At 48.4% G+C, this 14,030-nt stretch overlaps 1 long non-coding RNA gene across 2 annotated transcripts; it reads left to right on the top strand.

Moving 5' to 3' along the window:
* Positions 1-9,029: 9,029 nt before the first annotated feature.
* LOC149124961 (uncharacterized) lies at positions 9,030-11,949 on the top strand. 2 transcript variants are annotated; one of them, XR_016212257.1, is made up of 3 exons: positions 9,030-9,154; positions 9,377-9,522; positions 11,720-11,949. It is a non-coding gene; the product is annotated as an uncharacterized LOC149124961 (long non-coding RNA). The 2 variants fall into 2 exon arrangements; XR_016212258.1 differs by lacking the exon at positions 11,720-11,949 and adding an exon at positions 9,743-9,949.
* Positions 11,950-14,030: the final 2,081 nt, after the last annotated feature.

The following is a 14,030-nucleotide window of genomic DNA, read 5'->3' as shown; positions in this document are numbered from 1 at the left end:
TGAGGCTGGGAATGTGGGTAAAGTTGCCTCCTGCAATGCCGCATCCCATATGGGTGCTGGTTTGTGTCCTGGCTGCTCCACTTCTGATCCAGCTCCCTGCTAATGGCCTGGGGAAAGCAGCAGAGGGTGGCCTAGGTGCTTGAGCCCCTGCCACCAACATGGGAGACCGGAAAGAAGCTCCTGGCTCCTGGCTTTGGCTGGCCCAGCGCTGGCTGTGGCAGCCATCTGGGGAGTGAACCAGCAGATGGAAGATTCTCTCTCTCTCTGTAATTTTGACTTTCAAAATAAATAAATGAATATTTTAAAAAGAGAGATCTTCCATCCACTGGTTCATTCCCCAAATGACCTCAACAGCCAGGGCCAGGCCAGGCTGAAGCCAGAAGCTTCATCCGGGCCTTGCACATGGGTGCAGGGGCCCAAGCACTTAGGCCACCTTCCACTGTTTTCCCAGGCTATCAGGGAGCTGGATCAGAAGAGGCACAGCTGGGACTCAAACTGGCAGTCATATGGGATGCTGGCATTGCAGGTGGCTGCTTAACCCACTGTGCCACAGTGCTGGCCCCAGAAAAGCAAACTTTTAAGATAAAAGAAAAACTCAGGTTATACTAAAATCGATACTCTTTGTTAGACCCTCTACACGGGGGGCGGGGAAGGGGAGTGAGTTTAATTATAGATCTTGTTTTTTATCTTTCAAAATAACATTTCTAGCTATTTTTCTGATGACAAAAATGAATTGTGCTCAGTGGCCTCACCCCATAAAGAAGGAAGAGGAGGAAGACAAAGGGAAGGAGAAGGGAAAAGAAAAGACGGCAGAAAAGCAGGAGAGCACAGGCCCATCCCCCAGTGAGTGCATGCGGAGACCTTGGCCTTGGCCAAGGTCTTGATTCTGCATGTACAGAATTCCCCCAAATGTCTGCAACAGCGGGGGCTGGGCCAGTCTGAAGCCAGGAGCCAGAGCTCCATTTGTGTCTCCCATGTGGGCGACAAGGACCCAAGTAGTTGGGCCATTGCCTGCTGCCTTCCAGGAGCTTCAGCAAGAAGCTAGATTGGAAGGTCAGGGCCTGACTTGATCCTGAGCACTCAGGTGGGATGCGGACAACCGGTGGCTTAACCCACAGCACCACAACACTTGCTCCAGCAACTTAGCTTAAAACGAGGAAAGCAGGGATGGGAGTTGTGCCATAGTGGTCAAGCTGCTACTTAGAACACCGTATCCCATGTCCAAGTGCTGGGTTTGAGTCCTGCTCATGCTTCTGGTTCAGGTTCCTGCTAATGCATATTCTGGGGAAGCTCAAGTACTTGGGTCCCTGTTGTCCATGTGGGAGACTTGGCTGGAGTTCCTGGCTCCTGGCTTTGCCCTGGCCCAGCCCCGGCTATTGAAGGCAGTTGGCACAGCTCTGGCCATTGTGCACATTTGGGGAGTAAACTAGCAGATGGAAGACCTAGGAAAAATATTTCTGGAGTTTGATATACAGAGAGATCTTCCATCTGCTAGTTCACTCCCTGCCATAACCAGGTTTGGGCTGAAGCCCAGGATCTTTGAACTCCTTCCGGATCTCCCATGTGGGTTTCAGGAGACCAAGTACCTAAGTCTTTCCCAGGTGCTTTAAGGAGGAAACCTGGCTGGGAAGCAGAGCAGCCAGGACTCCAACTGGTGCTGTGGTATGGAATGCTGGCATCCTAAGTGGCTGCTTAACCCACTGCTCCGCTGCACCACCGCCATGTGGTCGTATTAGTTGCTTGTCACTGCTGTCTGTTGGAAGGGGAAGGCTTTTCCGAACGGTTGCATGTATATATCACGATTTTCCTATTCATTCTACTCTTGGAATGCATTTGGTTTTGTTTGGGGCTTCTGGGAATAATGCCACTGTGAATACTCTCCTAAATGCACTTTGCACAGAGGCACACAACTCTGTGAGTAAATATTAAAAGCAGAAACGCTGGATGAGGTGCCATGTGGATCCTCATCTCTAACGGACGAGGTCAAACACTTGTCCAAGTGCTGATCACTATTTGTCGCCATTGTCACTCATACGAAATTTCCCATGGTTTCACATCTTAGTAATACTGGAGATACTTTTTGTTGTTGTTGTTAAGATTTATTTTATTTAAAAGGCAGAAGGTGGGGGGGAATCTTCCATCTACTCATTCATTTCCCAAATGGCTGCAACTACCAGGCCTGGGCCAGGCCAAAGCCAGGAGCCTGGAACTCCATCTGGGTCTCCTATGTGGGTGCCAGGTTCCCAGGTACTTAGGCCATTTTCCATTGCTTTAGCACTGGGTACATTAGAGGGGAGCTGGATTTGAAGTGGAGCAGCCAGGACTCAAACCAGTACTCCTGGGGCCGGTGCAGTGGCGTGGTGGGTAAAGCTGCTGCCTGCAGTGCCAGTATCCCATACGGGTGCTGGTTCGAGTCCTGGCTGCTCCACTTCTGACCCAGCTCTCTGCAATCTGCCTGGGAAAGTAGTAGAAGATGGCCCAAGTCCTTAGGTCCCTGCACCCACCCGAAAGACCCAGAAGAAACTCCTAGCTCTTGGCTTCGGATCTGCTCAGCTCCGGCCATTGTGGCCATTTGAGGAGTGAACCAGTGGGTGGAAGACCTCTCTCTCTTTCTCTCTCTCTCTCTCTGCCTCTGCCTTTCAAATACAAAAATAAATCTTTAAAAACAAACAAACAAAAAATACACCAGTACTCGTTTGGGATGCTTGCATTGCAGGCAGTGGCTTAACCCACTGAACCACAAACATTGGCCCCAATGTGAGTCTTCTAAAAGTTTATTAGTTGTGTGGTTATGCAGTACCTTCTTGTTGAGATTTTAATTTGAATTTCCCTTATTTGGAATAGATGTCTTGACCATGTAGACAGTCTTCAATGAAGTGCTATTTAAATGTCTTGTCATTTTTCCTATTGTCTTTTTCTTTTTTTTTATTTTTTTATTTTTTTTATTTTTGACAGGCAGAGTGGACAGTGAGAGAGAGACAGAGAGAAAGGTCTTCCTTTTGCCGTTGGTTCACTCTCCAATGGCTGCCGCGGCCGGCGCGTTGCGGCCGGGATCCGATGGCAGGAGCCAGGAGCCAGGTGCTTTTCCTGGTCTCCCATGGGGTGCAGGGCCCAAGCACCTGGGCCATCCTCCACTGCACTCCCTGGCCACAGCATAGAGCTGGCCTGGAAGAGGGGCAACCGGGACAGAATCCGGCGCCCCGACCGGGACTAGAACCCGGTGTGCCGGCGCCGCTAGGCGGAGGATTAGCCTAGTGAGCCGCGGCACCGGCCCCCTATTGTCTTTTTCTTTAAAAGTTTAGGCTATAAGTGGAAACAAGATTTAAAGAAAAAAAGACTGAACACTCTGTAATGCTAACAATGTACATTTCTGAATGATGGCATTATGAGTGATTTATATTTTCTTCCTTGTGCTTTTCCACACTTTTCTATTTTCCTATATTGATTATATTTTATTTTCAGAAACTTAATTGTTGCACAATTCTAATGAACAAAAGCAATGGGTTTTTGTAAAATATACTGTCTAGGGAATAAAGTTTGAATGCTGAACTGTTAAATTTATGGGATATCTGGATGATTTATGATAGTGATTTTCAAATGATTACAAGGTATTCTACAGCTAAAATTGAATAATAGTGCCCTTTTCCAATTTACAATGGCTTCATTTATTATGTTTCATGCCTTAGAACCAAATTTAAAACACCAACCTATATGCATGTCGGTAAAGTATTAATATGCCAAAGAGGATTCCGTGGAAACAAAAATCATGTGAGATGTTTAAGCCCTAGCGAGGACAATCACTCTCCTGTGTGAAGAAGAGTTTCAGCTTTTACTCCCAGCAGGAGTCCAAATAATGCAGCAGATTCTAAAAGAGAAAGATTTCCAGGGAGAGCATTGGCACAGCAGGAAGAACCCTGCCTGGCACACCTACAGCCGTGTTGGAGAGCTGGGTTTGGGTCCCAGCTCTGCTTCCCACCCAGCTTCCTGCCAATGCAAACCCTGCCAGGCAGCAGTGGCGGCTCAAGTACTTGGGTTCTGCTATCCATATGGGAGATCAAATTCCTGGCTCCAGAGTTCAGCCTGGCTGTTTTTGGACATTTGAGGAGTGAACCAACGGATGGAAGGCTTTTGTGTGTCTATCTAAAACAGATTCCCAGCTAGGGCGGCAGACAGGGACCAGGGAGGTCCCTCCCCACCATCTGGAGATGAGTCTCAGAGGACCAGGGAGAAGTCAAATGAGAGGATTCTGAGCAAGGCTCCTGTGATTGGTCACTTACCTTTCACTCAGTTAACCAACCAAAATGATCACTTCTCAACCCCTTATTTATATCTGTCTCAGGAACCAATAAAAACAGTCCATTTTACTTTCTTTTTTTTTTTAAGCATTATTTTAAATAGACAAAATGCAGAGACAACTCAAGTGCATATCAACTGATGGATAAACAAAGCCTAGTATCTACATAAAGCGGAACATTAGTCACACAAGGAAGAGAATTCTGATTCATGCTACGACACACGGAGATCCATCCAGAGTGAAATAAACCAGACACAAAAGTACAAATACTCTGAGTGCACTGTGAGAAGTCGCTGGAACAGGAAGACTCACAGAGACAGGACGGAAATGAGAGGCCTCCAGAGGCTCGGGAGACAAATGAGGGAGTTGCTGCTCCATAGCCATAGAGCTTCTGCTGGAGATGTTGAAAAGCTGTGGAAGTGGAGTGGACTGTACGACACCGTGAATGTACTTAATGCTACTGCCTGATAAACACAGCAGTTTTTAAAAGAGGTAAAAGGGCTTATAACAACGCTGAATCAAGCACCAACTAGGTAAATGGAAGTCCCGAGTCCGTGGGTTGGGGCCCTTCAAGTTCTGGCTGAGCGAGGTCCTCGGGGAACCCTGGATTCCCCAGCGAAGACTCCAAGGCTTGTCCAGAGCATGCAGATCTGGCCGGAGCTAGTCTCAGAACCAGGTCAGGAGGAGACGGGGCTCCACGTTCAGGACAAGTTTTCACTGAACTTGCTGTTTCCTTGGGGTGCCGCTAACAACTTAAACCATGTAACCGTGTCTGGCGTTTCCTGTTAGGAAAATGGCGCAGTCTTATCTATGGTGCGATCTACACCCTGACACCATCCTAGGCTCTAGCCCCCACCCTGCCTTTGCTGGAAGCCAGGTGGCTACATGGCCCGACCACCAGTGTCAAGCTCCACCCCCATCCTAATGGGATTGGCGGCTCCTGTTTCCCTGCCCGCCCTACAGCAAGGTTTTAAAAGGCCCTGTTCCTGGACACGTGGCTCTCTCTCACTCTCTCGCTCTCTCTCCTTCTCTCCGTCTCCTGATCTCTCTCTCTCTCTTGATCTCTCTTAGGCTCTCCTTCGCCCTCTTTTCTCCTTCCTCACCCTTCCCTCCAGTCTGCTGGGTTTTCTCCAATACACCATTTCCCTTACTCCGGTGTCTGGTGTGTTTTGTAGTGGCCTTACATTTCCCAGGTGCAGAGACCTCTGCCTTCCCCTTTCCAGGAAACACATGGGCAGGCTGCCTCCAGGGCAGATGGGGAGGTGTGGTCAGCTCCCTCTCCAAAGCTGGTGCCGGGGCTCTCGGCTGCTGGGGTCCTGAGTTGTGCATGTCCACACCCTCCATGTAGGTCCACAGTGTCCCTCTAATTTGCGTGGAGTTTCCCCTGCAGTTCTCTCCCTAACTCTTCCCTGAGAGTGCACTCTCTCCACTTTTTTAACTATCTTCTTCTAGATTAGAGCAACAAGCTCTCTCCCTATTCCGCCATCTTGGAGTCTCCAAAACAGCACGTTTTACGTACCTCATTCACATACCCCCTCACCAGTCAGGGAAATCCTCCCCGTTGAAAAACATAAAAACCCCTAGACCCCACCTCTTTTTTGGCCAGTGCTCTGGGAACCCACTAGGCATTTCTGCGAGCTTCCTCTCTCCTGCTTTGTCTATTGCTTGATAAACTTTCCCTTCTGCTCACGTGCTCCATTGTCTGTGTGGCTCACTCACTCTTCATGTCTGCGAGACAAAGAACCCAGCAGAAAGAGCTGTAACATTTCTAAAACTCGGTAGGAAGGAAAACTTGAGCATTTCTGCCTTTCAAATAAAATGAAAATAAGTAAATATATATACATATATATGTATAAATATGTACATATATATATATTGAAAGAGAGAGAGAGAGCGTGCCTTCCTTGGGGTCAGCATTGTGGTGCAGAGGATTAAGCTGCTGCCTGTGACCCTGCCACCCCATTTTGGAGTGCCTGTTGGAGTCCTGGCTCCACTTCCAATCCAGCTTCCTGCCAACATGCCTGGAGAGGCAACGGAAGATGGTCCAAGTGTTGGGGCCCCTGCCACCCATGTGGGAGACACAGATGGAGTTCCAGGCCCCTGGTTTTGGTCAGGCCAGTCCTGGCCATCGTGACCATTTGGGGAGTCAACCAGCAGATGGGAGATCTCTCTCTGTCTCTCCCTTTCTCTGTAACTCTGCATTTTTTTTAAATAAAGAATTTTTTTGAATGTGTGTTTCCTTATTTTTATCATAGTGGCAATTCAGTGTTTTTAGGGTGGTCTCCAAGCTGCCACTCCCTGGGCCCCCTCCTTTTTCTTCTGGTGTGTTCTGATCTGCATCTTATTGATACTCACAAACAAGCCCTCATTTGCCCTTGCATAATCTGGAATTCAACACGAAGAAACCCTTAAGGTGTTATCAAAAATTAATTTCCAGGTACAACTCTCAGTCATTCTAAATTCCACACAGCAAGTGGCAGTCAGTTTTCATAAATGTTACATTAGAATTTTGACACCGCAAATTTAAAATGAGCGGGACCAGAACGGAGGACTAACGGAGCGTGGAAAGTCGGGGGCGATGGCAGAGGGAGAAGCTCCAGGAATCTGCTCTCCATGGGAACCACAACCGCACTGGCAGAAGCCGACTGATGGAGCTATTTTGGAATTCTGGGCGCTATGCAAAAGTTTGCAGCTCCCGAGGGAAGGTGCGGCCAGTACATTGTGGTTAGTTCGGGTCCACTGCAGCCTCGTGTGGCAGCAACTACACATCGTCCCACTCCCAGCCCCGTGACAGGCAGCCAGACTGTGTTCCCAGAGTGGACGATAAGGGTTTTGTCTTCCCGATGCCACGGGTCTGTGTTCTGATCATGGACTTGTGCTTCTGACCCCGCAGGAGCAGACAGAGAAGCACCGTCGCTGTTTAACACCTCTCCAGCAGGTAGCAGGCCACTAAAGAAGGGTCCAAAATATATATATATATATACACACACACACGCACACACATATATATATGCATACATACATGATGGAGACAGGCAGTGAAGAAGCTGATGAGACACCTGCCTCCCACAACAGAAGACCACGGATTCACAGCAGGTGCCAGCCCCTGATTCCAGCTTCCTGCCAAGGCAGACCCCAGGAAGCAGTGCTGAATCAAGTGATTGGGTCCTGTCTCCCATATGAGAGGCCAGGATTGGTTCCCAGTTCCTGGTTTCAGCTGTTGCAGGCATTTAAGGAGTGAACCAGTAGATGGGAGTGTTCTGGGCCAGACTGGGTCTAAATTCATTTTCCAGGCTCTTGCCTTTTACTCAGAGAAGAATTCTAAACACAGGCCCAAACACGGGCATGCAGTGTGATAACTTTATTTACAAAGTAAGCAAAATATACAGGTTCATTAGGGCTTTGTTTCGGGAAAGCGGGCCAAAGAAAAGGAATTACCATACCCTGCTCTGCTTGTCCTGAGTCCACGAGGAGGAGAGAGCTCCCACTCTTCGTTACGAGCTTTAGAGAAACAGAAGCATTGGGGCCAGTGCTGTGGCGCAGCGGGTTAACACCCTGGCCTGCAGTGCTGGCATCCCATATGGGCGCTGGTTCAAGACCCACCTGATCCTCTTCCGATCCAGCTCGCTGCTGTGGTCTGGGAAAGCAGTGGAGGATGACCCAAGTCCTTGGGCCCCTGCACCCTGCACCCTTGTGGGAGACCTGAAAGAAGCTCCTGGCTCCCAGCTTCGGATCAGCGCAGATCTGGCTGCTACAGCCAATTGGGGAGTGAACCATCTGTTAGAAGACCTCTCTGCCTCTCCTCTCTCTGTGTAACTCTGACTTTCAAATAAATAAATAAATCATAAAAGAAAAACAGAAGTGTTTACGTGGTCCCACCCCCATATCCCTGGTAAGAGGAAGTACTTCCTGGGGAGGGGGTCCCCTGATTGACAGGTGGGTGAACATGGCAACACAGAGTGAAGGATGTGCAACTTCAAGATCCTGTACTTAAAATTATCTATCTAGGGCTGGCGCTGTGGCTTAGCGGGTAAAGCAGCCGCCTGTAGTGCCGGCTGGTTCAAGTCCCTGCTGCTCCTCTTCCAATCCAGCTCTCTGCTATGGCCTGGGAAAGCAGTAGAAGATGGCCCAAGTCCTTGGGCTCCTGCACCCACACAGGAGACCTGGAAGAAGCTCCTGGCTCTTGGCTTTGGATTGGCACAGCTCTAGCTGTTGTGGCCATTTGGGGAGTGAACCAACGGATGGAAGACCTCTCTCTCTCTGCCTCTCCTTCTCTCTCTGTGCAACCCTGACTTTCAAATAAATAAGTAAATCTTTAAAATTATTTATCTAAGCTTTTCCACATCAGAAGCTCTCTCTTTCTCTCCTTCAACTCAAATAAATAAAACATTAAAAATGAAACAAATTGCAGCAGTATTGGTTTGATGATCTAATTGGCTTTTTATTGGTTATTCTACACTGGGGCAGCATTTCAGTCCATAAAATAGAATGAATGCTCTGAGGAGCTGAGCAGAGGCAGCTGGTCCACAGAAAAGGTGGAAGGAAGCAGAAACAGAACAAGCAGGTTGGCCATGTCCAGGAACTTGCTCATCATGCTTGCTTAGGTAGGTGGGCGCTGTTGCTGGAATTTCCTGGGTTTGGGGGAAATGGCCTTTTAATTTGAGGAAAGTCAAAGTACACCCTTCCTCCCTCCCTCCCTCCCTCCCTTCTTCCCTCCCTTCCTTCCTTCCTTCCTCCCTCCCTCCCTCCCTTCCTTTCTTAACACAGTCTGCCACAGGGAAGCTTTTGAACCCAAGCCTAACTTGCTGGGGCTTTCTCAGAGCCTACCTGATCCTGTGTAAGATAAACAGACAAGGCCAGGTAGGTCTTGCTTTTCTCTAGAGAGAAAGCAAACGCCCTCTGGCCACGTTGTTCCACTAAGGGAGAGAAAAGGGAGGGGGGAGAGGGTCCCCAGGTCCCAGGTGAGGGGACATCCTGGGCAAGGAGTCATCCGACTGACAGCTGAGCAGATAGGATTACATGAGGGGGTGTGGCTTCCATCTTGTGGCCCTAAGCTATTTCCCTGCCTTATCTCATATCAAGATACCAGACCACGGATCCAGGAAGCTCTGAAACATGAAACAAGATAAGTGCCCCCTCCAAAAAGAACCTCTATCTGAAGCACATTTATTTTGAAATGATAGAAAGTCGAAGGTAAAGGAAAAATTTTGGGAAGAAGTGGAGAAAAGGTAAGAATTACATGTAATGTCCCAGAAACTGTGTGCAAGTTATTCAGTGCTGAGAGAGGAAAGGAACCCACGTATGTTCTGCACCCAGGGACACTACCCTTAATAAGAGAAAGGGGGGGGGGGGTCAGCGCCGTGGCGCAGGAGGTTAATCCTCCATCTGCAGCGCCTGCTTCCTATATGGGCGCCGGTTCTAGTCCCAGCTGCTCCTCTCCCAATCCAGCTCTCTGTTGTGGCCTGGGAAAGCAGTAGAAGATGGCCCAGGCCCCTTGGGCCCCTGCACCCACGTGGGAGACCTGGAAGAAGCCCCTGGCTCCTGGTTTTGGATCGGCGCAGCTCTGGCCATTGTGGCCATTTGGAGAGTGAACCAATGGATGGAAGCTCGCTCTCTCTTTCTCCCTCTCTCTGCCTCTCCTTCTCTCTCTCTGTGTAACTCTTCCAAATAAATAAATAAATCTTAAAATAAAAAAAGGAGAAGGTGGGCATTTGGCCTACTGGGTAAGACGTGGATTTCCATGTCCTACATCGGAACCTTAGTTCATGTTAGCCTGTGTGTGTGGGAGAGGCCAGAGGGAAAAAATGCATGTGGGAAGCAAGGTAGCAGCCTTAGAAGCGTGCTTTGGAAGCAGCCTAGCATTTGCACAGGAAAGTTCTGTCCCCATCCTGATGACTGCCTGGGTGCCCCCCTCCCCACCTGGGGACATCCCAGGAGACCCTTCCTGGCCCTGCACCATGGGGGGTACTCTGGGGCTATTCCGTTTGATAACACTGGGTAATAAAACCTTGGGAGGAATTTCACTAATTTCACACCCTTTGCCCAGCAATATGCCAAGAGGAGAGGGGGGGGGAAGGAGATGCAGCACAAGGGTGGAGCTGACCCCCCCATAAGCGCCAGTCTGACAGTAGACTGGGCACTCTCACTTGCTTCTGGAACTGAGTTCCACTTGGCCTGTCAGAGGCACTGCCTCGTTAAACTTTGGGAGGCAGAGGTGATGGCTTGCTCCTAGCTTGAGCCCAGCCAAGGGGCCATGTGAGAACCTGGGGATTAACCAATAGATGGGAGCATTCCCTGCCTGTCATCTCTCTCTCTCTATGCCTCTTAAAAAGGTGTAGGATAAAGGTTTTCTAAGGCAAACAACATTGAGAAAATGTGTTTCCACAAGGTCTACCTGGCAAGAATTGTTAAAAAAAAAAAAAAAAAAAAAAAACACACGTTACTTAGGGGCCGGTGCTGTGGTGTAGTAGGGTAAGCCTCTGCCTGCATTGCCGGCACCCCATATAGATTCTGGTTCAAGTCCCTGTTGCTCCTCTACCAATCCAGCTCCCTGCTAATGGGGCTGGGAAAGCAGCAGAAGATGGCCCAAGTGCTTGAGCCACTGTACCGGTGTGGGAGACCCGGCAGAAGCTCCTGGCTCCTGGCTTTGGATCAGCCCAGCCCTGGGCATTGCAGCCATTTGGGGAGTGAACCAGTGGATGGAAGACCCCTCTCTCTCTCTCTTTGTCTCTCTCTCTCTAACTCTGCCTCTCAAATAAATAAATAAATATTTTTTAAAAATAAGTTACTTAGAGCGAAGGAACATAACATAGCTTAGAAACTCAAGTTTTTATAAAGAAAAGCATCAAAGAAAGAATAAATGAAGGTAACATTTTACTTTTCTATTCTTAACTGATCTAAGAGACAATAATTTGCTAAAAATGATAACATGTATTCAATTACTTATGCATATATATCATAAATACATGCTAATATAGAATTTAAATGAGTGACAGCAAGGACACAAGGAGTGGAAGGAACAAATTAGGATTATCACTATTTTAAGGCACTTAAGGTGTTAGGTAGGAAGCCAGATATGAGCTTATGTGTGTGTGACAGGCCTAAAGAGAAGACATCTATGTCCAGCATATGCATCTGCATCTCAAAGTCATTCCGAAGCCCAGTATTCGCATCCTGCCCTGCCCCCTCCTACCCCATAACCTCCAGGTGGGGGTCCCGCCCCTTCTGCCTGATAACCTTCCAGATGCAGCCCAGTATCTGCATATCGAACACTCTGCTCGGGATCTCCATTCTCCAGGGGGTCTTGCTCACCCTTCCTCTAAACTCAGGACGGTGCCAGCTAGGCTTCCTCCTGTCTGATACCTTTAGGGGAAAACTCAGATAGCAGCTTCTTAATATCTACATCCATAAAGTTCTTTGTTTCAGGAGGAGATGTGTGAAGACAAAGACCCATCTCCTTAAAAACCCCTGGCCTCCACTGGACTGCGCACTCAGCCCTCTGCCTCTCTGCTGAGCCGCCCGCCTGGCCTGCCCAGGTGTAGTCTCTCCAGTCAACCCTGTAACCTCACTCCCCCCAACCCAAGTCCGAGCGACTGGGCACTCTCCCTCAGGCTCTGTCTGGAGAGGTGCCCATCCGTCCAGATGTCGCTTCCCTAATAAACCTTGCTATTTTACCTCCCACTACTCTCTGTCTTATGCCTGAATTCTTTCTTGCACAAGACAAGAACCCTACCATTCTCTGATAACAAAGGTATCCATGGAGCTATAGTGTAATTTTGTTTTTTTGTATTTTTTTTGAAAGATTTATTTATTTTATTTGAAAGTCAGAGTTACACAGAGAGAGAAGGAGAGGCAGAGAGAGAGAGGGGTCTTCCATCCGCTAGTTCACTACCCAAATGGCCACAACAGCTGGAGCTGTGATGATCTGAAGCCAGGAGCCAGGAGCTTCTTCCAGGTCTCCCACGTGGGTGCAGGGGCCCAAGGATTTGGGCCATCCTCCCCTGCTTTCCCAGGCCATAGCAGAGAGCCGGATCGGAAGTGGAGCAGCCAGGTCTCGAACCGGCAACCATAGAGGATGCCAGCACTGCAGGTGGTGGCTTCACCTGCCATGTCACAGCACTGGCCCCCTATTGTGTAATTTTGAAAGTGGATTTTCATGTGAGAGACTCAGAAGAAACTCCTGACTCCTGGATTTGGATCACCTCAGCTCCTGGCATTGCAGTCATTTGGGGAACAAACCAGCAGATGGAAGACCTCTCTCTCTGTGTCTCTCTGTCTCCCTCTTTCTCTCTGTAACTCTGCCTCTCAAATAAATAAATCAATCTTAAAAAAATAAATAAAGCAACCCCCCCAAAAAAGAAAGTGGGTTTGGATAGTTGTAAATTAATGTTAATATTAGTTGTAATATTAATATCTAGTAACTGCAAAGAGAAAGAATGAATGAATGAAATAAGAAAGAAAGAAAAAGAAAGAAAGGGCAAGCTGCTATGGCTTTAATGTGAATCCTGAAGTTCACGTGTTGGAAACTTGATCTTGGACTTCCCAGCATCCAGAACTGTAAGACAGAAATCTTTATGCATTACCCACTCTCAGATCTTCCATTCAAGCAGCGGGCGGAGACAGAAGGATAAGTGATTGCTAAGAAAGGAGAGCTGAAGCCACACAAAGCAGAAAGGGAGTGGGAGAAAAAACAGGAACGCAAGGGCAACAAGTAGAAAAACAGCAGTCACAACTGTATATGAAGATGTTCCTGTGTAACAGAACTGATGCTCACTTTCTGTTTGGTTTTCAGCAGAGAAAATAAAAGGGGTTGCACCTCCAAAAAAAGTGAAACAATTAATTATAGAATGACTATAATTATATCAACAGTGACTTTGTCAATAGCCTAAATACACCAACGAAAGGACAGAAATTGTCATAGTGGAACAGAAGTCAAGACCCATTCTATGTGACCTATAAGAACCCACCATAATTATAAAGACACATAGAGATTAAAACTAAATGGATGGGGATGGGTATTTGGCCTAGTGCTTAAGATACTGCTTGGGGGCCGGCGTTGCGGCTCACTAGGCTAATCCTCCGCCTGTGGCGCCAGCACCCCGGGTTCTAGTCCCGGTTGCTCCTCTTCCAGGCCAGCTCTCTGCTGTGGCCCGAGAGGGCAGTGGAGGATGGCCCAAGTGCGTGGGCCCTGCACCCGCATGGGAGACCAGGAGGAAGCACCTGGCTCCTGGCTTCGGATCAGCGCAGCGCACCGGCCATAGCAGCTATTTGGGGGGTGAACCAACAGAATGAAGACCTTTCACTCTGTCTCTCTCTCTCTCACTGTCTAACTCTGCCTGTCAAAAAAAAAAAAAAAAAAAGATACTGCTTAGGGATGCCTGCATCCCACCTGGGGCATCTGGGTTCATCTCTGCTCCTTGCTGCTGTGCATGCTGGGAGGCAGCAGGTAGTCAAACCCTCCTCATGAGAGACGGGAATTCAGTTCTTGACACCCAGGTGTTTGGAGAGTGAACCATCAGATGGAAGGTCTCCCTTAAATAAATAAATCAATGTTTTTAAAAAGTAAGTGGATAGATAAAATCATGCTAACTAATCTAAAGAAAGTGCTGGGGGGGGGCTGGCACTGTGGCATAGCAGGTAAAGCTGACACCTGAGGTGCCAGCATCCTATTTGGGTGCCAGTCTGAGTCTTGGCTGCTCTGCTTCCAACCCAGCTTCCTGCTAATGGCCTGGGAGAG

The sequence above is a fragment of the Oryctolagus cuniculus genome, chromosome 8 (assembly GCF_051225735.1).
Source record: "Oryctolagus cuniculus isolate XC-2025 breed Fujian yellow rabbit chromosome 8, ASM5122573v1, whole genome shotgun sequence".
Classification (NCBI taxonomy): Eukaryota; Metazoa; Chordata; class Mammalia; order Lagomorpha; family Leporidae; genus Oryctolagus; species Oryctolagus cuniculus.
Note: the sequence above shows the minus strand (reverse complement) of the source record. Positions and strands in the feature narration are given on the sequence as shown.